The following is a 23,582-nucleotide window of genomic DNA, read 5'->3' as shown; positions in this document are numbered from 1 at the left end:
GGGCATACTGGTGGTCAGCAACTGACCCCTCCGAATCCAACTTCGGTTCAGCTGTTATTAGATAGACAAAAAATAAACAGTATTATTGAAGTACCACACATGAAGTATACCTAAAATGTGTCCTTGTATTGATAATCAAAATACCTCTCAACATAGGCCTGATAAAGGGCTTCAGCTGAGACACATTCACACTCTGTCTCAGCTGAGCTCCTGTTGAGCTCAACAGGGTTGCCACACCCTTGTTGGTGATTGAGGAAACCACATAAGGGCCAAACCAGTTGCACTCCAGTTTTCCACCTTTTCGGCCCTCCTTCCTCTTATTCGCTCTTAGGACCTCATCTCCAACGTTAATCAGGAAAGATTTCACATTCTTTCCCTTGCGTTTTTCAAAAGAGATTTTCTGTCTCTGTTGTGCTATTTGGATGTTCTGGTAAATCTGAGAAAGATATGTAACAGTTATCATTTACAGTCCTTAACATACGCTTGCATTTTTTAGGAGTTATTATGTTTTAAATATTGCCATTTTATTCTCACCTTCGAGTGCAAATCTGCAATGGTTGCAGCCTTTGCCTCAAGCTGCTGTTCTGCCTCATCAGCAGGCACCAAAACAGAGGTATCATCCCTGTCATTGACTGTAGCATTTATAACACCCGGGACGCGAGGGTGCCTCCCAAACTGGGCAAAATAGGGCGTGCACTTGGTTGACCTCTGAAAGCATAAAAATTCCTTTTAGTATCTCTGTTGAGTATTGTTTCCATCTGCATTTGTTACAACATTGTACCTGCTTTGAGGTGTTAATGCTCGCCACAATGCCCCTCAGATGTAAATCCCAGTCATTCTGGTCCTCTCCACAGTACTTTGCAAGTGCTTTTTTTATGTTTTGGTTTGTACGCTCATCTTGGCCATTGCACTGGGGATGGTACGCTGAAGTGATGCAGTGTTTTACACCCAGTGCATCAAAAACACCACGGTTGACCTGCAGATGGTTTAGTGTACACCAATTACCAAATTACCTGAAAAATCGTATTACATTGTTACACATAACACATACACTGTATTAGATAGATTATTGTACCTCATTGACAAATTCCCGTCCTTGGTCGGTAATGATCTTCTCGACAAGACCGAAATCGAGAAGAATATTTACAATCTTTTTTGAGACCTCAACAGCTGTTTTGTGGTAGAGCGTTTTTGCTACCACCCACTTCGTGAACAGATCAGTCGCTGTTAGAATGTATCTGCAATATAAAATGCAGAATGTTGTAAATACATACAGAATCACTGTAAATGATTTCCTTTCTTTTTAAACCAGATTCTTCACGTTTAGAACCTTTAAAGGAGGTTACACATGCTTCAGCCCATCATGATAGTACCTTTTGCCCTTAGCAGTGGAGGGAAGTGGGCCAATGAGATCCACACATGTCTCACTCTGTTTCAATGTACACATACAACACATTTCTGTAGATCAATAATCAGTCAGTCAGTCAAAAACTCCCACCCATTTCTTCACGTCCTCCCGCATAGTGGACCAGTGGTACGTTGCCAAAACCTTCTCGGTGGTGCGCCTTCTCCCTGCATGACCTCCGGAACCCAGGTTATCATGGCACTCCTTCAGGACATTGATAATTTGGTCCTTGGTGCACACAACCATCCTCTCATTGTCCTTGTATGTGTAGTACAAATCTCCAGCTGGCACAACAGGAACAACAAAACAATCATTTAGACATGTGTAGAGATGACATTATGACTAAAAGCTGTTCAAGAAATCCAGTGGCAAATGTGGTTTAGACGTAACAACTACAGTAATGTAAAGTGTGTATAAAAAGAAAAAGGAGAAACAAGCTGTGGAGTCCTTGCGATTTACTGAAAAATGTTGGAATTGCAATATGATAAACCATTAGAGGTATGATCACTTTTGCACCAAAAAACACCATTAGATAAATAGATAGATAGATATATACTTTATTGATCCCTATAAGTAAAGGGATGTGATGATGTCACATGTACAGGGGGTTTATACCTCATAATAAAAACGTATGTTCGTGACTTAACCATGGTCTTATTCTGTTACTTACCTTTGATCAGGTATTGTTTGGATGCCCTCCGAATTAACGCCTTCCTTTTATCATGCTTTTCAGCGGCGATGGTGAGATTGTGGTAACCACCATTGAGCACGTACTGCTTTATCTCAGCATAAAAGCTCTCCATTTCTGTCATGAAAGTTAAAATGGTCGCGGTAATTATGGGGAAGCGGAGGGATCTAGATCGTTCACACATAACAAGCTGTACCGAGTTCCTCCGGCTGCAGTTCCGCAGACGGCCGGTGTGTGGCAGCATAGCGCTGGGAGCAGAGGGAGGTGAGTATATGACGGATATGACGGATGACGGATGCGACGGAAATACACCCGAACATATTTGGTAGGCCGAACATATCTGGTACTGACACCGGCTCGACCCCACAGTTTGCCGCTTGATAAGAACACACTTAATGAACCGGAAATTGAAACACGTCATCCCGTGCAACTAGCCAGAGAAGAGGAAGACGAAGAGGTGAGTGGATTAAAGATCTGCAGAGGTTTAATTAAGTGTATTTACACCTGTTAGCTTAGCTTACAGTTAATCACGAATCAGAAGTTATCTTATTCAACACAACAGCTGTAATCTTGGAAGAAAGAAACTCACACATTTTTTTTTAAATGTGCGCCAAAAATAGTCTCAAATTATCTTTAAATAAAGGCTAAAAGCTATCGGCTAACAGCTACGGTCTAAAAGCTATCGGCTAACAGCTAATGGCTAACAGCTAACAGCTAACAGCTACAGTTATTATTCCAGTTCGGCTCTGGGTGAGTAACAGTTGATTTGTAATGCTCAACTGACTTTATGTTAGTTATTTATTACACCAGTTGTCTTTAAGACAGTTTGAGTTGTTGTGTTGGTGCACTTTACCATAGATATGGTTTTAAATATATGCTAACTAGCTTATTAGCATCGCCATTTACCGTGACGTAGCATGTTTCCCATTGAAATTAATGGGGTTCTTCAGTTAGCAGCTAACGCTAAGCTAAGCGACGGTTTAGCTCATTAGATAAATAGATATACTTTATTTAAATAATTATTTATCTTAAACTGAGAAATGATTGTGTCACAGCAGAAGTGTTTTCAGGCATTACACGAGTTAAACCTATTTAAAAGATACAATAAGATATCATAAAAATGAAGCATTAGCAGCAAGTATACACACAGGACACATATCACTAGAGTATCTAAAGAGTTGTCTTGTTGTGGTCATTTAACATCTTGCCAAGGACAACAGTTGAAAATTAGCCTGCTGGCTAATACTGGCTCATTTACAGCAATGTGGATTAATGTGCACTGTCCTTTAAATAAATAAACACATATACAGAAAATACTGTATACATGGAGTACATTAAACAGTCTCACTAGCTAATGTTTGCTTTCTGTGTTAACTTAGTGATAGTTAATGATAGCATTATAACCGTGGTTCAAACAACCATTTATGTGAATAAAGTCAGTTTAATGAAATAAAAGTGAACAAGCTGTAAGTTAGAATGTAAGTTGCTACACAGATTATGATGAATTATATCTAAATATTTGTATTATATTAATAATAATTTACACAGAAAACCAACTTTTTATCGTAATGGTATAACTGCGCACCCCCCGCCAAAAAAGAGCACCGGATCATTTGAAAAAAGGCGCATTTGCGCACTAACATTGAGAGAGAGAAAAGATAGGAGAGAGAAAGGAGAGGGTTTATTTCATTTTAAGGATGCGCACCAAGCAACATCTCCAGGTGCTCCTTTGAGAACCAGGGCAAAAAAGTTATGTGCACCCCTGTTAATAACTATCTGACCTTTCTATAATTTTCTCCTCTGCTTAGCATCACATTGACTAAATGGATCAATTTGGAACATGTTTACATCACAGCAGCATAAGACAAGGCACTGCACATGATGTGATAAAACACTACATATAAGCATCTAGAAATAGAACATATCATTGAATAAACTCTTTGAATTCCTCCTCTTCACTCCTGACAGTTTTCCACCTGAAGCAGCTCTGTGGTCTTCTCTGTGTTTCCAGTTTAAAAGGTGTGTGTGTTTTTTATTTTTTTATTCTCATTCAGGTGGAGGAAATACCTTAATAATTACTTTCTATAACATTATTTATCCCACAGTATATTCATAAGTAGGGATGGGTATCGTTTGAAATTTATCGATTCCGATTTTGATTCCGGTTCTGCTTATCGATTCCGGTTCTTATCGATTCCCCGTTTCGATTCCAAAATTGTAAAATAAAGAGGTCAAACATTTAGATAACAAAAATATATTTATTCTTAAAAGCTTTAACTGAAATTGTTACTAAAAAATATACATGCAATACAAATGTATTGCACAATAGCTGTGCTTTATTTTAACTGAGCTATGTCTGTGGCAAGCTATTAACAGGCATTACACTTTGCCTTTTCTTTTTCTTTTTTAGTGTAGTGGAGCCTCACTTCAGAGTGTTTACCGCGACCTATCTTTGGTGTTATGAAGTGACTGAGCTCGTGAAATGTCTACGGGAGGGCGGGGGGAGCATCGCTGCGGGGCAACTGTGGACCTCTGTCGCCTGTCAGCGCAATTTATATGATGCCGTTTAAAAAAATGAAGGGCGGTGCCGGCCGTCAGCGTACCGAGCCGGCCGTCAACGGCCCGCTGACGACCGGCCGTTCTGTGATTCTCCAGGTCCGCCCTGTATTCCGCAGACGGACCCGCTGGAATACAGGGTCTACCGCGTTTAGGAACCGTTAAGCAGAACCGAAATTGTGTATTTTGTATGGGTACCCGGTACCCGGCATTTTCTTATCGGTTCTCATCTGGAACCGAGTTTCGGTTCCCAACCCTATTCATAAGTTATATGCATACCGTTTAGTTTGAGTAAACGCTCCCTTTTTACCTTCAGCATATTGTTTTAGTACGGTAACTCTTCTTTATTACCGTTAGCATACTGGTTTCTGTTAGGTAACTCCTTTATGTTACAGGAGGAATCCTCAGTTTATTGACTTGTTGTTTCTAGTCTCCTCCTGACTGACAGAGTCCTGGAGCTGTGAGTTTCTCCTCTTCAGCGAAGCAGCTTTATTACTGTCTCCTATTGTCACAGACAAAGTAGCATTACATGGAAATACTCAAGTAAAGTAAAAGTACCTCTAAATAGTACTTGAATACAGTACTTGAGTAAATGTATTTAGTTACTTCTCACCTCTGCTATGAACCTACGAAGTAGCTGTAGATTAGTTTTGTTGTGTTTCTTTCGGTTGTATCGAGTTGTCTTGTTTTGTGTCAGCTGTAGTTGTGTTGATTATTTCAGAGACCCAGCCGGAGAAGGAGCACTGAGAGCAGCATGGAGGAGAACAAAGAGACCCCTGGAGCTCAGGTCAGTGTGCACTTCATCACAATATATTCCTAATTCCAGCGTTTCCGCCAGGCGGGCGTCTTGCCGTCATTTGACGCCCTTATTCAGCTTGGAACGCCCCGAACTCGAGCCAAGGGCGTCCAAAACAGATTTTATCGCTTGAAATTATGAAAATGAAAAAGGACAAGGACATCCCTCTGTTGGAGGGGCAAAGGAGTCTGGTGGGATTCTTTTCACCGCCAGCAAAGCGTGTTCCTGTGACGGAAAGTGTACTGCCGGCGAGCCTTGGGGGTGCTAGTGGAGCACGTGCGTGAACTGCGAGCGGCGAAACTGAGGCTCCGTGGTAAACTGTGGTAACATGAAGAGCCGTTTGGGAGCTGAAAGAGCCGGCTCTTCTTAGTGAGCCGAGCCAAATGATCCGACTCAAAAAGAGCCGGAATTCCCATCACTAATACGTAAAGAGATAGTATCCAGTGCATGACATTAAGGATTTTGGGAGATGGCCCTGTGGGCCATCTAAGCTAATTTACAGATGGCCCTGAGCCCAATAGAGATTGCCCTGAGAAATGCGCGCGGATGTAATGACGCACGAAGGGTTTGGGGGGGCCTCCCCCTAGAACATTTAGATGTTTGTAGGTCTTAGATGCTGTCTGGTGCATTCTCTAGACTGAATTATAAGATGAACCACCACAATATTATATTGTACAATTTTATTCTTCATTTCACTTGTTTGTTTGCTCGCTTGCACGCCCTGCATATAAGAAATACTTAAGTTGTTGGTCAAGACACTTTCCATCTGATGAAGGCAAATGCCTTCCCAGATGTAGAAAACATTACATTCAGTTATAACTGTGAAAACAAACATTATTTACACTATTATGGCCCCTGTTAAAAATGTTTGTAATGTTATCTACTGTAAGTTGGTCGAACGAATGCCTCCTCATCCGGAAGCTGACCGAGCAGCAGTCGAGCAGCAGTCGAGAGGAGCCGAGCGCATCCGCGAAGCACACAAAATAGGCTTGTTTGAGACGCGTTGCGGCTCGCCTCGAAAGTAGACGAGAGTAGCCGATCGCAGCCGGGGGAGGTCTCAAAAAGCTCGCCTGAAGTCGGACAGCTCCGAGTTGGCTTCTTCGCCTTTTTCTTCTTCGCCTTCGCCTTCTTCTTCTCGGCGGATTGCAAACAACTTTAAGGTGCATACCGCCACCTCCGGAGTCGGCTTGACTCGGTTTGCATTTATAAAGAATGCACACATGTGTTTAATCGTTAATGTCAGATATGTACTAAGTAAATACATTTGTTCCTGCTCAAGATTAGATTCAACTTTATTGTTATTGCACAGATTACAGGTACTGAGACAACGAAATGCAGTTTAGCTTCTAACCATGTGCAACAAGCAGTAAAGTGAAAAGTAATGTACACAATCTACAGAATAAAATATAGAATGAATTTAATGATGAATAAACAGTGAGGGGTATGAATACACTAGATATCAGCCTGTGAGCAGTATGAACAGTGTGTATGAATATGCTAAGATATATAAAGTATGAAAACGGTAAGCAGTGCAAGTATAGTATAAAATAGATATTAATTTCATGATGATAATGTGGAACAATTATGACATTTTTTAATGGATGTGGCGACGTAAAACTGACACAAAACAACAACAAACTTTTGCCGAGCCAATTGGAGAGTTTCATCACCAGCACGTGGTAAAAACCACCAATGAGCGCTCAGCTCGAGATACCAGCGAGTCGTTTCCCATCAAGCATTTCGCTTCCGCAGCCCGTGGAGAGGAAATGCGCAGCCTCGCTCTCAAGGCTGCGGGCGTCTTTGTCCCGCGAGATTTCAACGTCTCATGTAGGCGAGCCTCCACAGCAAGTCGGACAAAATGACTAACCATCATGCAACGCACTAGCAAGACGTTGATCGCAATTGCGCAGGTCTCGCTTGTCTCAAACAAGCCTAATGGGACGTCAGAGTTCCCGTTAGCCGGCAAATCTAAATCTCTTCGGTCAAAATGTCCGGTCAAAATAATTTCCCTTTAGCGCAATACCGCTTCAGTTGTGCCACTTATGTGACAGACAAGAAGAGTATGTGACAGACAAGAATAGTCAATTCTAATGTCTAACGGTACGTCCACACAGCAGCTTTAAACAAATTGCCCATTGACTTTGAATGGGGATGACGTCACTTTGCCTCGCTTTTCGCCGAACTGCATTGTGGGGGAGTGAAGCGAAGATTTCCAGGATTTTCAGGATTCAAAAGTTGAGCAATGTTCAACTTTTGAAGCTGAGCTGGAAGCGTCAGCCAATCAAATCCCGTTTATGCAAATCTGACAGTAGAAGCGCTAGCCAATCAAACCGCGTGTAAGCAGGGAGAACCAGACCGCAGTTCATTTCCTCATATTCCAAACGAGAAATTACGGTAGCAAATCACCCGGTTCTTTACGACCAGAACTATTAACGGGATACAAACCGGAGGAGCCAGGCATGGAGGGAGGTGGCAGAGACAGTGGGTGAAACTGGTGGCTGTGTGGACGTACCGTAACACTTAATGTGGAGAAAGAGATGTATGGGTTGATTGTGCGTTGATCTGTTGGTAATGCCTCTGGGTTCCGGTGGGCATGTAAACAAATGCATAATGCTGCGCTATAATTTGTGGCCTCACCCAGTTGCATAGCGACACTTATTGTTTAGGTGTCTTTTAATAAGCAGGTAGTCATATCATTAGCTAGATCTGATCGATATGGACATAAACGCGAGTGAAGTCTAATCTGACGGGAGAGAGAGATCAGCTGCTGCTGACGAGTCGACACGCAGCTCTGCATAATCACATGCAGCGGTGAGTGGACAAAACACACACTTCAGGTTAGAATATCACACGTAGCTATTTGAATTACCTCTCAAACTACCTGAACTAGTTATAGATATGTTTAGTTTTACTGTCGGGTCACTCATCACTGATCCCCGAGCTGCATGATACTGGCACAATAGATTGCCCGATCGGGCAACCAGCAGGTGAGGCTTCATTGCCTGAGCTAAATACTAGATGGCCCCGGGCCATCGGGCAGCCCTTAATGTCGAGCCCTGGTATCTATAAGGGACGGCTCAATTAAAAATTAAAGTCCAGGGTTTCCCACACATAGACTTTACTTGGGCCGCCCAGGTTTAACGGCCACCAAAGTATATTTTGCGACCCATTCATTATTATTTTGTTTGTATCCGTCCGCGAGCATGACGCCATCTGCAATCGATTTACTAGTGGACAATGATCGCTCGCTTGCTGTACCTGTTCGCTCTGCTATCGCGTGGAGGGTCTGCTAACAAGCGACCAACAGAAAGGTTCATGTTAATGTTGTTGCACCTCACAAATGCCCAACACTGTTATCCCCAAATGAAAGATCACAACCTGTTTTGAAATATACAATTTGAATGCACAATATGGTTAGATATAGGTTAGAACGTTGTTGTATACGATGCGATTCTTTAATTGTCAGATCAAGTCTGAAATGTGACTTGCATCACAGCAGCTCCATGTGTAACATCATCATAGACAAATAAGACACACAATACATGAGAAACAAACATGTAACATAACAGCAGGATCAGTGAGAGCTGCTCAAAGAGCCTTCAGCGTGAATCTGCTCTGGATTCAGCTCTGTGTTTACTGAGAGGGTTGACTGGAGCACAAAGGATGCTTCAGTCTGACTTTATTGAATCTCCCTTAGATGGTAGCAGTTCAGATTCTCTGTTAGAGCATGCTTTGGGTCCGAGATGATGCTGTTGGACAGCCTCTCAGGTTATTATGGTCTGTGAGTCAGAAAGTCTCTGACAGGGTGACCAACAATCTTTGAGCAGATTTCTAACAGGTGGAGCTGTTTTGCTGAAGTAACACCATACTGATACCGGTTAGTAAAAACCATGAATTAATGCTTTGACAAGTCTGCAGACAGACGGCAGGCGAAAAACCTTTTTAAAATGCGTGTTTTCTTAATGGAGATCGGCTAAGCTAACGTTGTATATGCTCCGATCGTCCACACTCTCAACAACGGCCTATACAGACATAAATAAACCAGCGACTGTATTTGCCATGACAGTCTGTGGTAGTTTCTGAACAGATATGAGGAGCTGTGAGCTCTGAGGGCTAACAGCTGATGTTGGTTTTGTGGTTCACGTTGAAGATTACGTCACGGCTCCGCCTACACTGCGTTACTATAGTTACTGCCCCAGTTCCTAAACTGTATTGGAAACGCAGCATAAAGTGAGCCTGGCCTAGCTATACCGTACGAGGCCCTGCAGTGGAAATGCGCCATAAGTGGATGTCATTGAAGACCTTTACAAGAGCAGTCTCAGTGCTGTGGTTTGGACGAAATCCTGACTGGAACACATCGAAACAGTTATTTAAATGCAAGAAATTACTCAACTGTTGAAGAACAACTTTTTCAATGATTTTACCTACAAATGGGAGGTTTGATATGGGCCTGTAATTGTTCATTACTGAAGCATCTAGATTATTATTTTTAAGAGCGGTTTACTGACTGAAGTTTTCAGAGCCTGTAGAAAAACACCTGAGTGAAGAGACTTGTTTACTATGTGAAGTAGATCTGAGGCCACGCAATGAAAAACATCTTGGAAAAATCCTTTGGGAATAACATCAAGGCAGCAGGAGGAGGATTTTAGATATTGTATAATGTCCTCTAGGTTTTTATCATTAATCTGATGGAACTGTGTCATGGTGTTTGAATTGATTTTAGGTGGACATAGAGACAACACATTTGCTGTACCTGATGCAGAGGCACTGACTGCTTGTCTGATTTTCTGAATGTTGTCAGTGAAGAAGGCAAAGTCATTGGTGGATAAAAGTTCAGAGGCTACTGAGGTTAGTTAGTCTGTCGACGGTAGCTAACAAGGCACGTGCTTTGTTTTTGGCAATTATGTCAGAGAAGAAAGACTGTCGTAGGGCTGTGCAAGTAATTGTATTTTTGAATCGCGATTATGGCTTGCGACGATTATGAAAACAGCATAATTGACAAAATACGATTATTTTGCTGGGCGTGCTTTCGCCCCCTCCCTCGGCCACGTGGGAGTGACATGTGTTGTGAGTGTTCAGCGTGAGCAAAGATGTCAGAACAAGAGCAGCAACTCGTTAAAAAGAAGGGTCGCGGGGAGATTCCCAGTCGATCGAGAGATGTGTCTAAAAATAGAACAATAATATTCTGTTTTATCGTTAATGTCCTATAACATAATCTTCCTGTGCCAGAATAATGCACTTGAACGCATCAAAGCTTTGTGATTGGCCGGCGTCACCCCATGTGTCGGGGCGTGGCTGGTGGGCAGTGGGCACTATTTCGCTGACGTTGTCCGTGTCAACAGGAGTGACAGTCCGCACACACACAAGACCGTAATTATGGCAGAAGCAAAAAAGCCCAAAATATATAATTTTCACTCCAATTCAAAGTCCATCTGTCTCATCTGCAATGCGAGTGTGGCTTTATCGAAGAAGGGTAATTTAGGAGCGGCATTTCAAAACAGTGCATAAACGCTACCAGATGGAATTCCCTCCTAATTCTGCCCTACGCTCCCAAAAGGGGAGGGGCCTGAAAGGACAGCTAAATGCACAGCAGTCCATTTTCACCAGGCCCAACAACAAGAGCAAGGCTGCTACCAGAGCATCTTATCGTGTCAGTCACGTTCTTGCGAAACACATGAAGTCTTTCAAAGACGGCGAAGTTGTGAAAGAAGCTTTCCTGGAGGCTGCCGACGCGCTTTTTGGGGACAGTAAAAATAACAGTAGCATTTCAACAGGTTTTTGATATAATAAAAACTCAAGTTAGATACCGTTATTAATCAGCTGTAAGTTTTAGTTTGTTTGAACTTATTCATGGTAAAATGGTATAAGAATGCAAACATTAAGATCTGTTCTGTTTACATTTATTATAGTCGATCATCAATTCAGGTTAAGAAACTAGTGTTGCTTGCATCCCATTTTAAAAAGGCATTTATTTCTATACTCTAATAAAATGCAACAAAAAATGGGTTTGATTCTATGAATTTTGTCTTTTTTATTGCACTTTGGCAGCAGATTCTTGTGTAGCTTCAGATCTGATTTGTCTTATTAATTAGTAAGCCTAATTTATACTTTTGTAGCAACACTATTTTTATATAATGGCAAAGAAAGAGTTCAGAGTCTTTCCTTTTGTCCTGAGTCATATGTGGCAGCACTGCCACAAGTTCCTCTTCAGAGAGGGTCTTCAGTACAGGTGGCAATATCGTCACCTGCCTGCGCTCATCTCTGAAACCAGACCATGTAAACAGGCTGGCGTTTCTTGCAAAAAATCTTTAAGAGATGACACGAGCAGCCCTACCAGCATTTGCCATGGTGGCCAAAACATTTTTATTTGGTCTTAAATTGTAGTTCAACATTTATTTCCTGTTACTTCTGGACCATGACGGTTGGCCAGCCTTCAACGTTTAACTGAGTGGAATATGTTGAATATGTTGAACCAAAATGTTGGCTATATGTTAAGGAGTTTTCAGTAGGTTGTGACAGTGCACTGCAACATATTTGATTTCATTTATTTTGGTCTAATTTATTTTTATTTATCATATTAATAATATATGTTTAGTATGGTTTTGGAAGTGCGCTCCAACATATTTGTTGATCTTGTTTATTGGTAAAATATTATTTGTTTTAAAGTTCAATGAATAATCGTCAAAATAATCGTGATATCAATTATTGACCCAAATAATCGTGATTATGATTTTTTTTTGGCCATAATCGCACAGCCCTAGACTGTCGGGCAATTTACAATTCCAAATTATAAAAGCCAAGTCTCTCTTTATAGATTTCAAAATGAACCTGGAGATTTGTTTTTCTCCACCTACGTTCAGCTTTTCAACACTGTCTTTTCTGTTCTCAATGGTCATGGCCTTTCTCCATGGAGATATTTTCTTGCCAGTCACTTCCTTTACCTTAGTTGGAGCAATGGCATCTATAACATTTTTATTTTTTAATTAAAATGATCTAGGGCAAGTGTGGAAGAAACATTCTGAGTAAACATTTTCCTTGTATTTTCAGTTAAATATCGCTTTGTGGTTACCTCTTTTTGAACATGTGTGAACAGAAATAGAGCTCTCAAAGGAAGGATCAGAGAGTGCAACATCAGAGATATTCAGACCCTTTGAGATCATTAAGTCCAGAGTGTGCCCCTTATTGTGCGTGGGCTCCGTCACATGCTGAGTCAGTCCATACTTATCAAGAACACAAAACAGTTCTTTAGCCCCTCTGTCCTGGGGGTTGTCAACATGGATGTTAAAATCACCAACACACAAGACGGTCAAAGTCAAATCACACTATAGACAGCAGCTCAGTAAAGTCATCAAAAGAAGCTAATAAAGAGCACAGCTGAACTCCCACAGCCCTGGGGGGCCGGTCAGTGTATGTTTTGGTCATTGGATTTTCTTTTCACAAATGGATATTCAAAAACGACTGGATATTTGATTTTCGTTTTAAAATTGAAAAACCAAAATTGAAATACAAGGCGTTTTTTCTTTATCATGGTCAAAAAGGGATTTATTAAACTTAAAAAACGGGATGATTTTCATTTTCTACTTCTCAAAACAAAAAATAAAATCACTAGAAAACAGAAACAAAAAAACTAGTTTTTTTCATATTCTGCTACCGGAAGTAACCTTATAAAATAAGAGCGCAGACGAAACTCACGGAAGTGATTTCAAAACAAAAGCACTCGTAGGCTTTGCTAAAATCACACTTTGAATCACTACAGTATCCTGTTGAAGGAACTGTGATTATTATAAACAAGGGGAATTTAGCGATCACAATGAAAACGGCCAAGACACACTTTGAGCCCAGAAATGAAAGTTATTAAGGGCTGTAAATATAATAGGCCTATGTCTAAAATGGACAACATTGTTAGGAGACTTCAACTATAATATCATATGGAGTCAGTGGCTTGATTTTGTTCTCAGCAGGGGACTTTGACAGAGGATTTATCAAAAGGTACACAGTAAAATTACTTCAATGTATTGTTAGTAGTAGGCTAACTAATACAAAGTCAAACGTTATCAATTTCATTAAGAACTAATGGTAAAATTGTCTTTGTATCACTCATCAAAGATAGCAGATAAACATGCATTATGTAGGCTACTATGGAGGGGACTCTGACAGAGGATTACTCACAAAGTACACAGTAAAAGTACTTCATTTCATTTCTGATGGCAGTCAAATTAGTACCGAGTCCAACAGTGTCAGTTTTATTAAGAACTTGTGGACAAAAATATTTGTATCACTCATTGAATATAGCATGCAGGGGAAAAAATGAAGAGCAGCTGATTTGAAAAAACAAACTCGAGAGACAGCTGAGGTGACCAGGTGCCAGAAAGCCACAAGTGGGACAGAGCTCTGTCAAACATGCTCTAGAGTTTTTTTACCACAACTTCTTAATAAAGTACTTTTACTGTGTACTTTGTGAGTAATCCTCTGTCAGAGTCCCCTCCATCGTAGCCTACATAATGCATGTGTATCTGCTATCTTTGATGAGTGATACAAAGACAATTTTACCATTAGTTCTTAATGAAATTGATACTGTTTGACTTTGTATTAGTTATCCTACTACTAACAATACATTGAAGTAATTTTACTGTGTACCTTTTGAGAAATACTCTGTCAAAGTCCCCTCCTGAGAACAAAATCAAGACACTTCTGTTAAGTTTGATGAGGGAATTATTTTTTGTTGCCATTAGATCTACGTGAGATTGATCCCGTTGCATTCAGTAATGTTACATCACCCATTATAACAATTTTCTCTTAACTGAATAGTCCTGTCTTTAAGTATAATACAATGTAAACTCATTTTCCTGCACGATTTTAAGGCTTCAAAAACAGGCATTTTTACTGTATGTGTTTGGAGAAATGACACAATCAATGGCCCAGAATTTTACTTTATAAACTATGAATCTTGTGGTGCTTGAAAAAATACACGCTGGCTAAGCCGGCCAGGATATATGCCTTTTTTGGAGCCCTTGTTTGCAATATTTGTTAAAATGTCACTATTTATTTAAACAAACCACTATTTGAGGATAATACAAGCAACCATAAAACGATAGTTACGGCTGTAACTACGGTTCTATGAGTCCCGGATGACCGCCAGAGGCGGTGCTTTCAGCACTGGATATGTCCATCACGCGCATGCGCAGCTCGAGTACCAATACCAACAAAGTCACCTGTGACCCACGTGACACCGGCTATATCAGCCGGTGTCGTCAGAGGATCTGTTCCCGGAATCTTCTCGCGAGCACACAAGAATTCTGAGTGACAGGGAACTCTGGCGGTCATCCGGGACTCATAGAACCGTAGTTACAGCCGTAACTATCGTTCTATTTCGTCCCTACTGACCGCCAGAGGCGGTGCTTTCAGCACTGGATGACTTATACCAACAATGTCATGAAGAATCCAAGCCCTTGCTCACCACTGGAAACAGCGGAGCTCGGCAAAAGGACCACGCCCAAAGAATGGGGAGTGGTGACATTGACCTGATGACAACTGGAGAATGTGCCAGAAGACACCCACGACGCCGCGGCGTAGATGGTCTCCAGGGGCACCACCCTCAGGGCAGCCCAAGATGTTGAGATGCTCCTTGTAGAGTGGCATCTCAGCCTGATGGCAGGGGGCGGCCACTGGCCCCGTAAGCCTGAGAGATGGTATCGACAACCCAGTGGGGCAGCCACTGGTTAGAGGGCATAACCTCCTTTAGTGCCGCAAGGACAAGATCAAGAGTTGCTCCTACTGCCGTATACAGGCAGTAGCCTTGATATACGCCCTTTGGGCACCCCCAGGGCACAGCAACTTCGACGTGCCGTACTCCTGAATGTCAAAGCGTGCCAGCTGGGCAGGCTGATTGAAGTGGGTTTGTGGAAGGACCCCGGGCCGGAATGCCACATTTGCCCAAAGGGCAACGCCTGAGAGTCCCACCTCGGGCATGTATTGTTTATGGAGAGGACATGCAACTCCCCGACTCGCTTCCCTGAGGCTATGGCAAGCAGAAATGCTGCCTTCGTGGGCAGCCACCTAAGCCCCACCTGAGCCAGGGGCTCGAAGGGAGGAGATGATAGGGCATCCGGCAGCAGAGGCAGGTCCCAAGCCGGAGCCCTCGGGGTGCTAGGGGGACGCTGCCGTAAAGCCCCTCGCATAAAGAGAGACACCGACCTGTGGCACCCCGCCGTGGCGCCGTCGACCCGAACATGTCGGGCAGAAATCGCAGCCACATAAATTCAGAGTGGAGTGAGAACGTCCACTATCTAGAAGGGACTGTTGTCTAAGCAACAACGTACATGCTGTCCCCAAGGAACACGCACATTCTTGCCCCCCAGTTGGTGTAGGAAGTGCGTGAGTGCAAGCTGCACAGCCCGAAGCTCTAGCACGTTGACCTTGCGCGCACTCTCCTGGGCAGACCGCTGACCCTGAACGGTCCTGCCCTGCCGCACTGCACCCCACCCTGAGAGACATGAACCTATGGTGATGGTCTCCTGGCGGGATGGGATGGCGCCCATGGGCACGCCCACTAGGAGATAGGCCCTGCCCCTCCAGCGTGACAGAGAGTGGAGGCAATGTTGCGACACCCTGACTTCCCTGTGCCTGTGCCATTTGGCGTTCAAGTGAAGGCTGTTCAGCCACATCTGCATGGGGCGCAACGACAGCGGGCCTAAGGGCTCAGCGGCCGAGGCAGCTGCCAGTCTGCCCAAGGGCCGGAGGAACTGAATATAAGGCACCATCTTGCCCGGCCCACGTGGAAGTAGGCATCCCTCAAGTCCACGGTTGAGAACCACTCCACCTGTGCATATGCAGTGGTCAGCATATAGAATGGCAGCACCTTCGGGAATCTGTTGATTCCTCTGAGGTCCAAGATCGGGCGAAATCCGCCGACTTTTTTGCTCACGAGAAAGCCGAGTAGAACCCCCTGGGCTAAGCAGAGGGTCTTACTGGCTGCGTCTACCAGGAGCGGGGGCGAGAACACTGCCTTCACTGGTTGAGTTAGAGACGAATGCCAGATGCAGCGTAACCGGGAGCGGGTGCGGGAACACAGCCTTCCCCGGCTACCTGCTTAACGGAAAAACTAGGCAGTTTGGCGTCTACCAGGAGCGGGGGCGAGAACACTGCCTTCACTGGTTGAGTTAGAGACGACTGCCAGACGCAGCGTAACCGGGAGCGGGTGCGGGAACGCAGCCTTCACCGACTACCTGCTTAACGGAAAAAACGAGGCAGTTTGGCGTCTACCAGAAGCGGGGGCGAGAACACTGCCTTCACTGGTTGAGTTAGAGACGACTGCCAGATGCAGCGTAACCGGGAGCGGGTGCGGGAACACAGCCTTCACCAGCTACCTGCTGAACGGGAAGAGTAGAGCGGTGCTACTACTCACCGAACAGAAAAAGGGATGTAGCTACATCCGCATTACCGGTAGAGGGAGCGAGAGCACTGCCTTCACCTAGCTGGGTAAAATAAAGAAGTCTAGGAAGAGGGCGCTTGCATAGGTGTGATGTTTATCTAAATGTTTAGTAATGATATGAACCCGAGTAGCAACAGTACCACCCCCTTGCTTATAGGCAAATTGGTATGGATCAAGTATGTCTTGTCCGTCACAATTATTTTAGCTGAAGAGATCATTCCTGTCATGGTTCTCATAGTCTCCCACACTTTTTTGGGGTCTTTGGCTTTAAAAGCATTTCCGAAAAAGCTCTCTTTGTGCCAGTTTTGATTCCCTCAATTTGACTTTCAGTTATTTCTGTCTAAGTGCTCCATAGTCTTTGTTTTTGAAAGATATTTTCCTGGTTTTTATAACTTGTTTTAATGTCCTTAGTCACATATGATTTATTACTTGGATATATTTTTATTTCTTTAGTGGGAACACAGAAGTTAATATAGTCTTTGGTAACAGTAGTTATTTCATCGAGTGAACCTTCCTGAAAAATCTCCCAATCTGTCCAATCAAAACAGGCTTTCAACTGTTCCCTGCTTTCATTTGTCCATGTCCTTATTACTTTCTTTTCTGGTTGACTTCCCTTCAGTTTGGTCTTATACACTGGTATCATATTCACAACATTATGATCAGAGTTCAGTATTGGTGGTCTACATTTAGTCACATAGGCTCCTTCATCATTAACAAAGCATTTGTCCAGGATATTGTCTTTTCTGTTGTGATCCCTAACATTACATTACATTGCATTTAGCTGACGCTAACATACTGCTGGAACCCAGGTAACACAGTCTCCAGGCGACATTGCTTAATGTCCCCGACCACTATTGCTGGTGCATCGGGGTGGCTGAATTGTAGCTCGTGAACACAGTGTCCTCTGCCGCTGGGAGGCACGTAAACAACAAACAGTCAAATACACCCGAATTCTCTAGGCAGATAAAAGGGTCTTAACGTCATGCCGAGAATTTCTATGTTGGGATTGCAGGTTTTACATTTTACTGAGTATAATCGGCACCACAGATAATTAATATACACACAAATACCGCCTCCTCTGGTTTTCCCCGAGTTCGCATCCCTGTCTGCTCGAACAAGGGTGAATCTGGGTACTTCAAAGAGAGATTCAGGCATTGTAGATTGTAGCCAACTTTCCGTGAAACATAATAAAGAGGCCTCAAGTAATTCATGACAGTACCTTGTGTATGTCCTTAGTAGGGTAGGGTACCGAGAACCGGTTCCGGTTCGGAACCGGTTCCAACATTTCGATTCCAACGGCATCATTTAGAAATGTGAATTTCGGTTCCGCTTTCCGATGCCTGAGGAAATGTTTCTCGCCGCTCTCCGTAGCCTACTGTATGACTGCAGCGGGGCGGGAAATTTAGCGTTGTACCTACACTTCCTACAGCGTAACCTGAGACCAGGGCCGGCCGGTCGCACTAGCGTTATAGATGTTCGCCCAGGGCGCCAGATCTGTGGAGGCGCTGCGCTGACAGCTCTGGGAGGAAAAAAAATTTTTTTTGACCATTGGTGCTCATCCTAATTTTCAGCCTTGATGTAACAACATTCATTGCGAGTGAGCGTGGAGGCGAGCGAGGGAGAAAGGGACGGTGCACCTGTACCAGCGCTGTTGTTATTAGCATCTGGTGCTAGCTGCTCTAACGGATATTAGAAGAAGATGTTTCTACAATGATGTGGAGGGAGAGTCCTCTCCAGTCAGACTGAGAGGCTGATAACTTCAGCTCAGTGAGGTAAAGGACTCTTGAGTGTTTAGATAGTTCACTTTAGTCTAAGTTATCTCAGTGGGTCTCAAACGTTTTGATCACAATTTATGTAAACACATATTTCCAAGGCACTCCTTTATAATTATTGGGATAAAACAGGTTTGAAATCATTCCAATGTATACTATAGGACAGTAAACCAGACATATCGTTTTAAACTGGAGAGATAAAAAAATATGCATAAATAAAATAGTAAAATAAGATATGAATGAACAACAAAAATAAAACACGTTACATGTATTTGTTATTGGCTATGGTAGGTTATTGGTTATGCTCACATACTTATTTAATTATTAAAATGTAAACCGATCTTTTTCATATGGGTGTTTAGTAGGGGTGTAACGGTTCACAGAAGTCACGGTTCGGTTCGTACCTCGGTTTGGAGGTGACGGTTCGGTACGGTTCGGTACAACAAGAAAAAGCAAAAAAAAGTCCCAAATGCATAATTCCAGGTTTGTTGTTATTTATGATTGAACAGTAGTGCAAGTTTCAGTTTAAAAATAAAGAACTCTTTTTTGAATAATTAACTGTATTAAACAGTTAAAAACAAACCATACACAGTACACTCAGATGGCCATATTATCTATAATGGCTGATGTCAAACAAAAAGGTTTCATCAAGCTGTAAAACTAAAAAGAATGTCTTGAAAATATGACATCATAAATAATAAGAAAGTGTTTCAAGAGCGCAAAGTCGTTGAAAAACATATGCCAAAAGCTTCCGTTATTTATTTTGGTCTCACGGCTTTCATGTCTATTGGTTTATAAAAACAGAGGGGATCAGCTGTTGAACTGCTGTTGTCTTTTACCGGGCTCCGGTGATTGGCCAATCTGGGTGATGCCTTCTGATATGATTTAGCATGTTTGGCGTGTGTTTCTATTAGCATACCGCACCACTGTAGAACAACGGCGACACACCGTCCTCGTCCGATCCACCACTCGCACACTTAATCGTTATTGTAGTCCACAGGGAACCCGAAATGTTCCCACACAGCTGATTTAAAAGAAGCAGGTGAGTTCTAGCTCCTGTGTTATCTGAAATCGCCATACTAACTTTTCTTCTTCTTGTATTTTGTTAGTTTTGTTGTTGTGTTTCTTCTTGTTCTTCATTTGTTGTTTAAGGGCGGCTGGCAAACAGCTTTTAGGCGCAACACCGCCCCCTAGATTATATATAATGTAGTGGATACTGCCCTGAATGACACTTTTTTCCCACTCATAAAAAAAAGGCGTATTCGTCGTGTGACTGCGTGTGCCGAACCGTGACGTCCGAACCGTGACGGTACGGGACGAATACGGATACCGTTACACCCCTAGTGTTTAGAGTTGTACCCCCTAGATCTAGTCTCTAGTAATTCTGCTTAAAGTGCACCAGATTGAAGCATTTTACTTTAAAATGTTCAAACATGTCTTCCCGGTATGCCTGAGAAGGCAGATATGCTTGTTTTTCTCAACAAGAACTGTTTTTAAATGGGGGGGGGGGGTTCCTTTAAAAGTTGCACTGTTGTAGCTTCAGTGGTTCTCAGGTTACAGTTACATAGCAGTGAATATAAACAGACTGATTAATGTGAATATTACTATAAACTAACCTGTGTAAAGGTTTCTCGAATAAATGTAATTTTTTTTGGTGGAAGAAGCATGTATCATTTTTTTACCCTGCCCCTCAAAGAATCGGAATTGAGAACCGTTAAGAACCGGAATCGAAAAGTAGAATCGGAATCAGAATCGTGGAAATTCAAACGATACCCAACCCTATTCCTTACGGCCCGTCCACACAGCGGCGTGCGTTGACGCTTGCCGGCGGGCGCGTCTGACACTCGACCAACAACCAATCACATGAATCTCCCGCCGCTGACACACAAGCAGCGGTTTGATTGGCTAGAGCTTGTACTGGCATATGATTCGATTGGCTGACGCTTCTGCCGAGGCGTCAAAAGTTGAACATTGCTCAACTTTTGCAGCGAGCCACGCCAGCAACGCTCCGCGTCGTTTCCCACGATGCAGTTCGGCTAAAAGTGACGTCACCCCATTCAAAGTGAATGGGCAGAAGCGTTGGAAGCTTCAACACACGCTGCTGTGTGGACGGGCCGTTAGTGTGTCCACGTTATTGCTCAATGAGCGCAGGTTTGTGAGAATGATGGATGGAAGTAGTGGCCGGCTGAATCCCCGCCGTAGGCGATTCTGAACACCTCCCCTCCTTCCTCCCCTCCTTTTCCTGGTGTTTCTAAGCGGCTCCCGAGGGATTTCATCCAATATCGAAGAGCACAGGTGGCATGGTGTATTCGTAGGAGGCCGATTGCAGTGTAGCTCTAGCATAGCAGCTCTAGCATAGCCTCGCGGCTGTATCAGCGTAGAGGCCGGGGCTCCTCGCCATACATGTTCGTGCTGTCACTCAGGTGTGTCTTGGAAAGTTGAATGGCCAGACATGGTCTGCAGAAGGCAAATGTAATCCACATGATCAAAAGCATGGTCTCTGAAAATGACGTTTCATACAGACACGACAAAGTTTAGACAATAATTAGACCAAAAAAACTAAAACAAAACACAAGACGAACGGAGCATACTGAGACTCTGAGTGACAGGATGCCGTCTCCCTCTGTCTCCTGTATACCAGAGGTGGGAGTAAGTCATACATGTGCAAGTCTCAAGTAACTGGGGTGAGAGTCAAGCAAGTCAAGTCCTACGAAATCCTGATGAATAACCCCAGTTTCCCCATTTAAATCAGTTCAAAGACAGTGGTTATGAAAACTAGAGTTTTATTTTCAACATTAACAAGAATGGAGAGTGGGGCTCTGAAATCATAAAACAGGTAATAGGGGGAATAATTGGGCAGTTCAGTGTGTGTGTGTGTGTATAGAGGTGCATGTGGTTAAAACGTAGCAGCCTGCGGTTGCTCGTTAGCTGTTCTAATGAAGGTAAACACAGTGAAGGCACAGCTCTTGGCAGCTGGTGCTGCTCTTCTCAGATTCTGCCGAGTTACACGTTACTGCCTCCTGGTGCTGCAGAGATTTCATGAAGTGAAGGAGGTTTTTCTTCTATAAAATAGCTGTGGGCAGCAGATACTGTGAGAGTCACAGACATGAATACATAGGTCAAGGCAGACTGGTTCACAGACTCTCCTGATTTGCCAATCCGGTGCTTGAACAAATAACTCTACACCCCTGGCCGAAATGTCCCTAAAATGAAGTCCGAGTTTGAAATATATCTCAAATAATGTATGTATATTTCCCCACATAAACATAACAGTCTGCAATGAAACGGCTGTCTCCTGTGCGCTCCAATTCCTACTTTCTCCTGCGAACGATATACTTTCTCACTCTTTGTTTTTTCTTTCATTGCCCTCTAGGGGTACACTACAAAAACAAATGCAAATATTTTATTTTAAAAAGTAAAGTCCTTTCGACTCATCTTTCTCAAGCCTAAGTCAAGTCATGAATACCAAGTCAAAGTCAAGTCGAGTCTTTTATCAATGTTAGTCAAGCAAGTCTCAAGTCAAAATATATGCGAGTCAAGTCATGTGACTCGAGTCAAGTCATGGGACTCGAGTCCCCCACCTCTGGTATATACTTTGGTTAGAATATTGCTGTATTACTGTATCAAATATAATAAACACAGTTGATAAGTAGTAATTTGTTAACTCAAGGTTTATATTAAGTGAGTTTTTATTGTTAACTTGTGTATTTATGCTTTTTATATTGACTTTCTCTCTTTCTCTGTCGGTCTGTTTTAGAAACCGAAAAGAAGAGAGAGATGTCACAGCTGTCAGCAATGTGACAAATCCTTCACAACATCTGGAAGCTTAAATTGCCACCTTCGTATTCACACTGGAGAAAAACCGTACAGCTGTGAAGAGTGTGGGAAAACGTTCACTACATCAGGTGCTCTCCAATCACATCAACTATTCACATGGGAGAAAAACCGTACAGCTGTGAAGAGTGTGGGACAACTTTCACTACATCAGGTGATCTAAAAAAAGATCACCATATTCACACTGGAGAAAAACCGTACAGCTGTGAAGAGTGTGGGAAAACTTTCACTACATCAGGTGATCTCAAAAAACATCACCTATTCACACTGGAGAAAAACCCTACAGCTGTGAAGAGTGTGGGAAAACATTCACCAGATCAGATGCTCTCAAATCACATCACCGTATTCACACTGGAGAAAAACCCTACAGCTGTGAAGAGTGTGGGAAAACATTCACCAGATCAGATGCTCTCAAATCACATCACCATATTCACACTGGAGAAAAACCGTATTGGTGTGAAGAGTGTGGGAAAACTTTCATTACATCAGGTGGTCTCAAATCACATCTTCGTGTTCACCACACAGGAGAAACACCATAGTGTTCATTAATCTGCCGAGTAGTTTCTCCAATAATCTGTTTGTTTAATAAAATGTTGTGACTTTAAACTTTGATTGGGATGTTTTTGATAGTTCCTGTTGAGTTAGCAGTCTGTTTTGGTCTAAAATAAGAACCAATGATTCATGTACAAGGCTCAACGCCAGGCTGGCAACCAGGCATCAGCTGCAAATATGGTTGCCATTTTCAGTCAACTTTTATTTTAAATAATTAAAATACTATACAGTTATACATCAACTTAATAATGAAAAAGAAACAAAAGAATGTTCAAATGCTTTACAATAAGTAATTAACATAATTATTTGAAACTTAAGTGGTAGTAAACTTGGCCACCCTCAATTGCTGGTATACTAAATACCAGTAGTGCAGCTGCTGTCATGTTCTTCACAGATCCCCCAAAAATGAAGTGAGCAAGTCACTAGTTTCTTGGTCATCCGTTGTCTCCCTTTCAAATTTGGGTTTTCTTGACCTTTGTACTGACCCCCACCTTAGATCCATTGGCCCTTCAGCATTGAAGTCTTGGATTGGCCAGACTAATACATTT

The 23,582-nt window shown here is 42.8% G+C and overlaps 2 long non-coding RNA genes across 2 annotated transcripts; one reads left to right on the top strand and one right to left on the bottom strand.

Annotated features, from left to right (window-relative positions):
* Nucleotides 1-912: 912 nt before the first annotated feature.
* LOC117542276 lies at nt 913-1,559 on the bottom strand. Its single transcript, XR_004568405.1, has 3 exons — nt 1,499-1,559; nt 1,076-1,238; nt 913-976 (listed from the first exon to the last, which is right to left on the bottom strand). It is a non-coding gene; the product is annotated as an uncharacterized LOC117542276 (long non-coding RNA).
* Nucleotides 1,560-4,059: 2,500 nt separating this feature from the next.
* On the top strand, nt 4,060-23,126 carry LOC117542277. Its single transcript, XR_004568406.1, has 3 exons — nt 4,060-4,112; nt 5,371-5,436; nt 22,406-23,126. It is a non-coding gene; the product is annotated as an uncharacterized LOC117542277 (long non-coding RNA).
* Nucleotides 23,127-23,582: the final 456 nt, after the last annotated feature.

Source organism: Gymnodraco acuticeps, unplaced genomic scaffold (genome assembly GCF_902827175.1).
Source record: "Gymnodraco acuticeps unplaced genomic scaffold, fGymAcu1.1, whole genome shotgun sequence".
Classification (NCBI taxonomy): domain Eukaryota; kingdom Metazoa; phylum Chordata; class Actinopteri; order Perciformes; family Bathydraconidae; genus Gymnodraco; species Gymnodraco acuticeps.
This window is presented reverse-complemented; position numbering and strand designations above follow the sequence as displayed.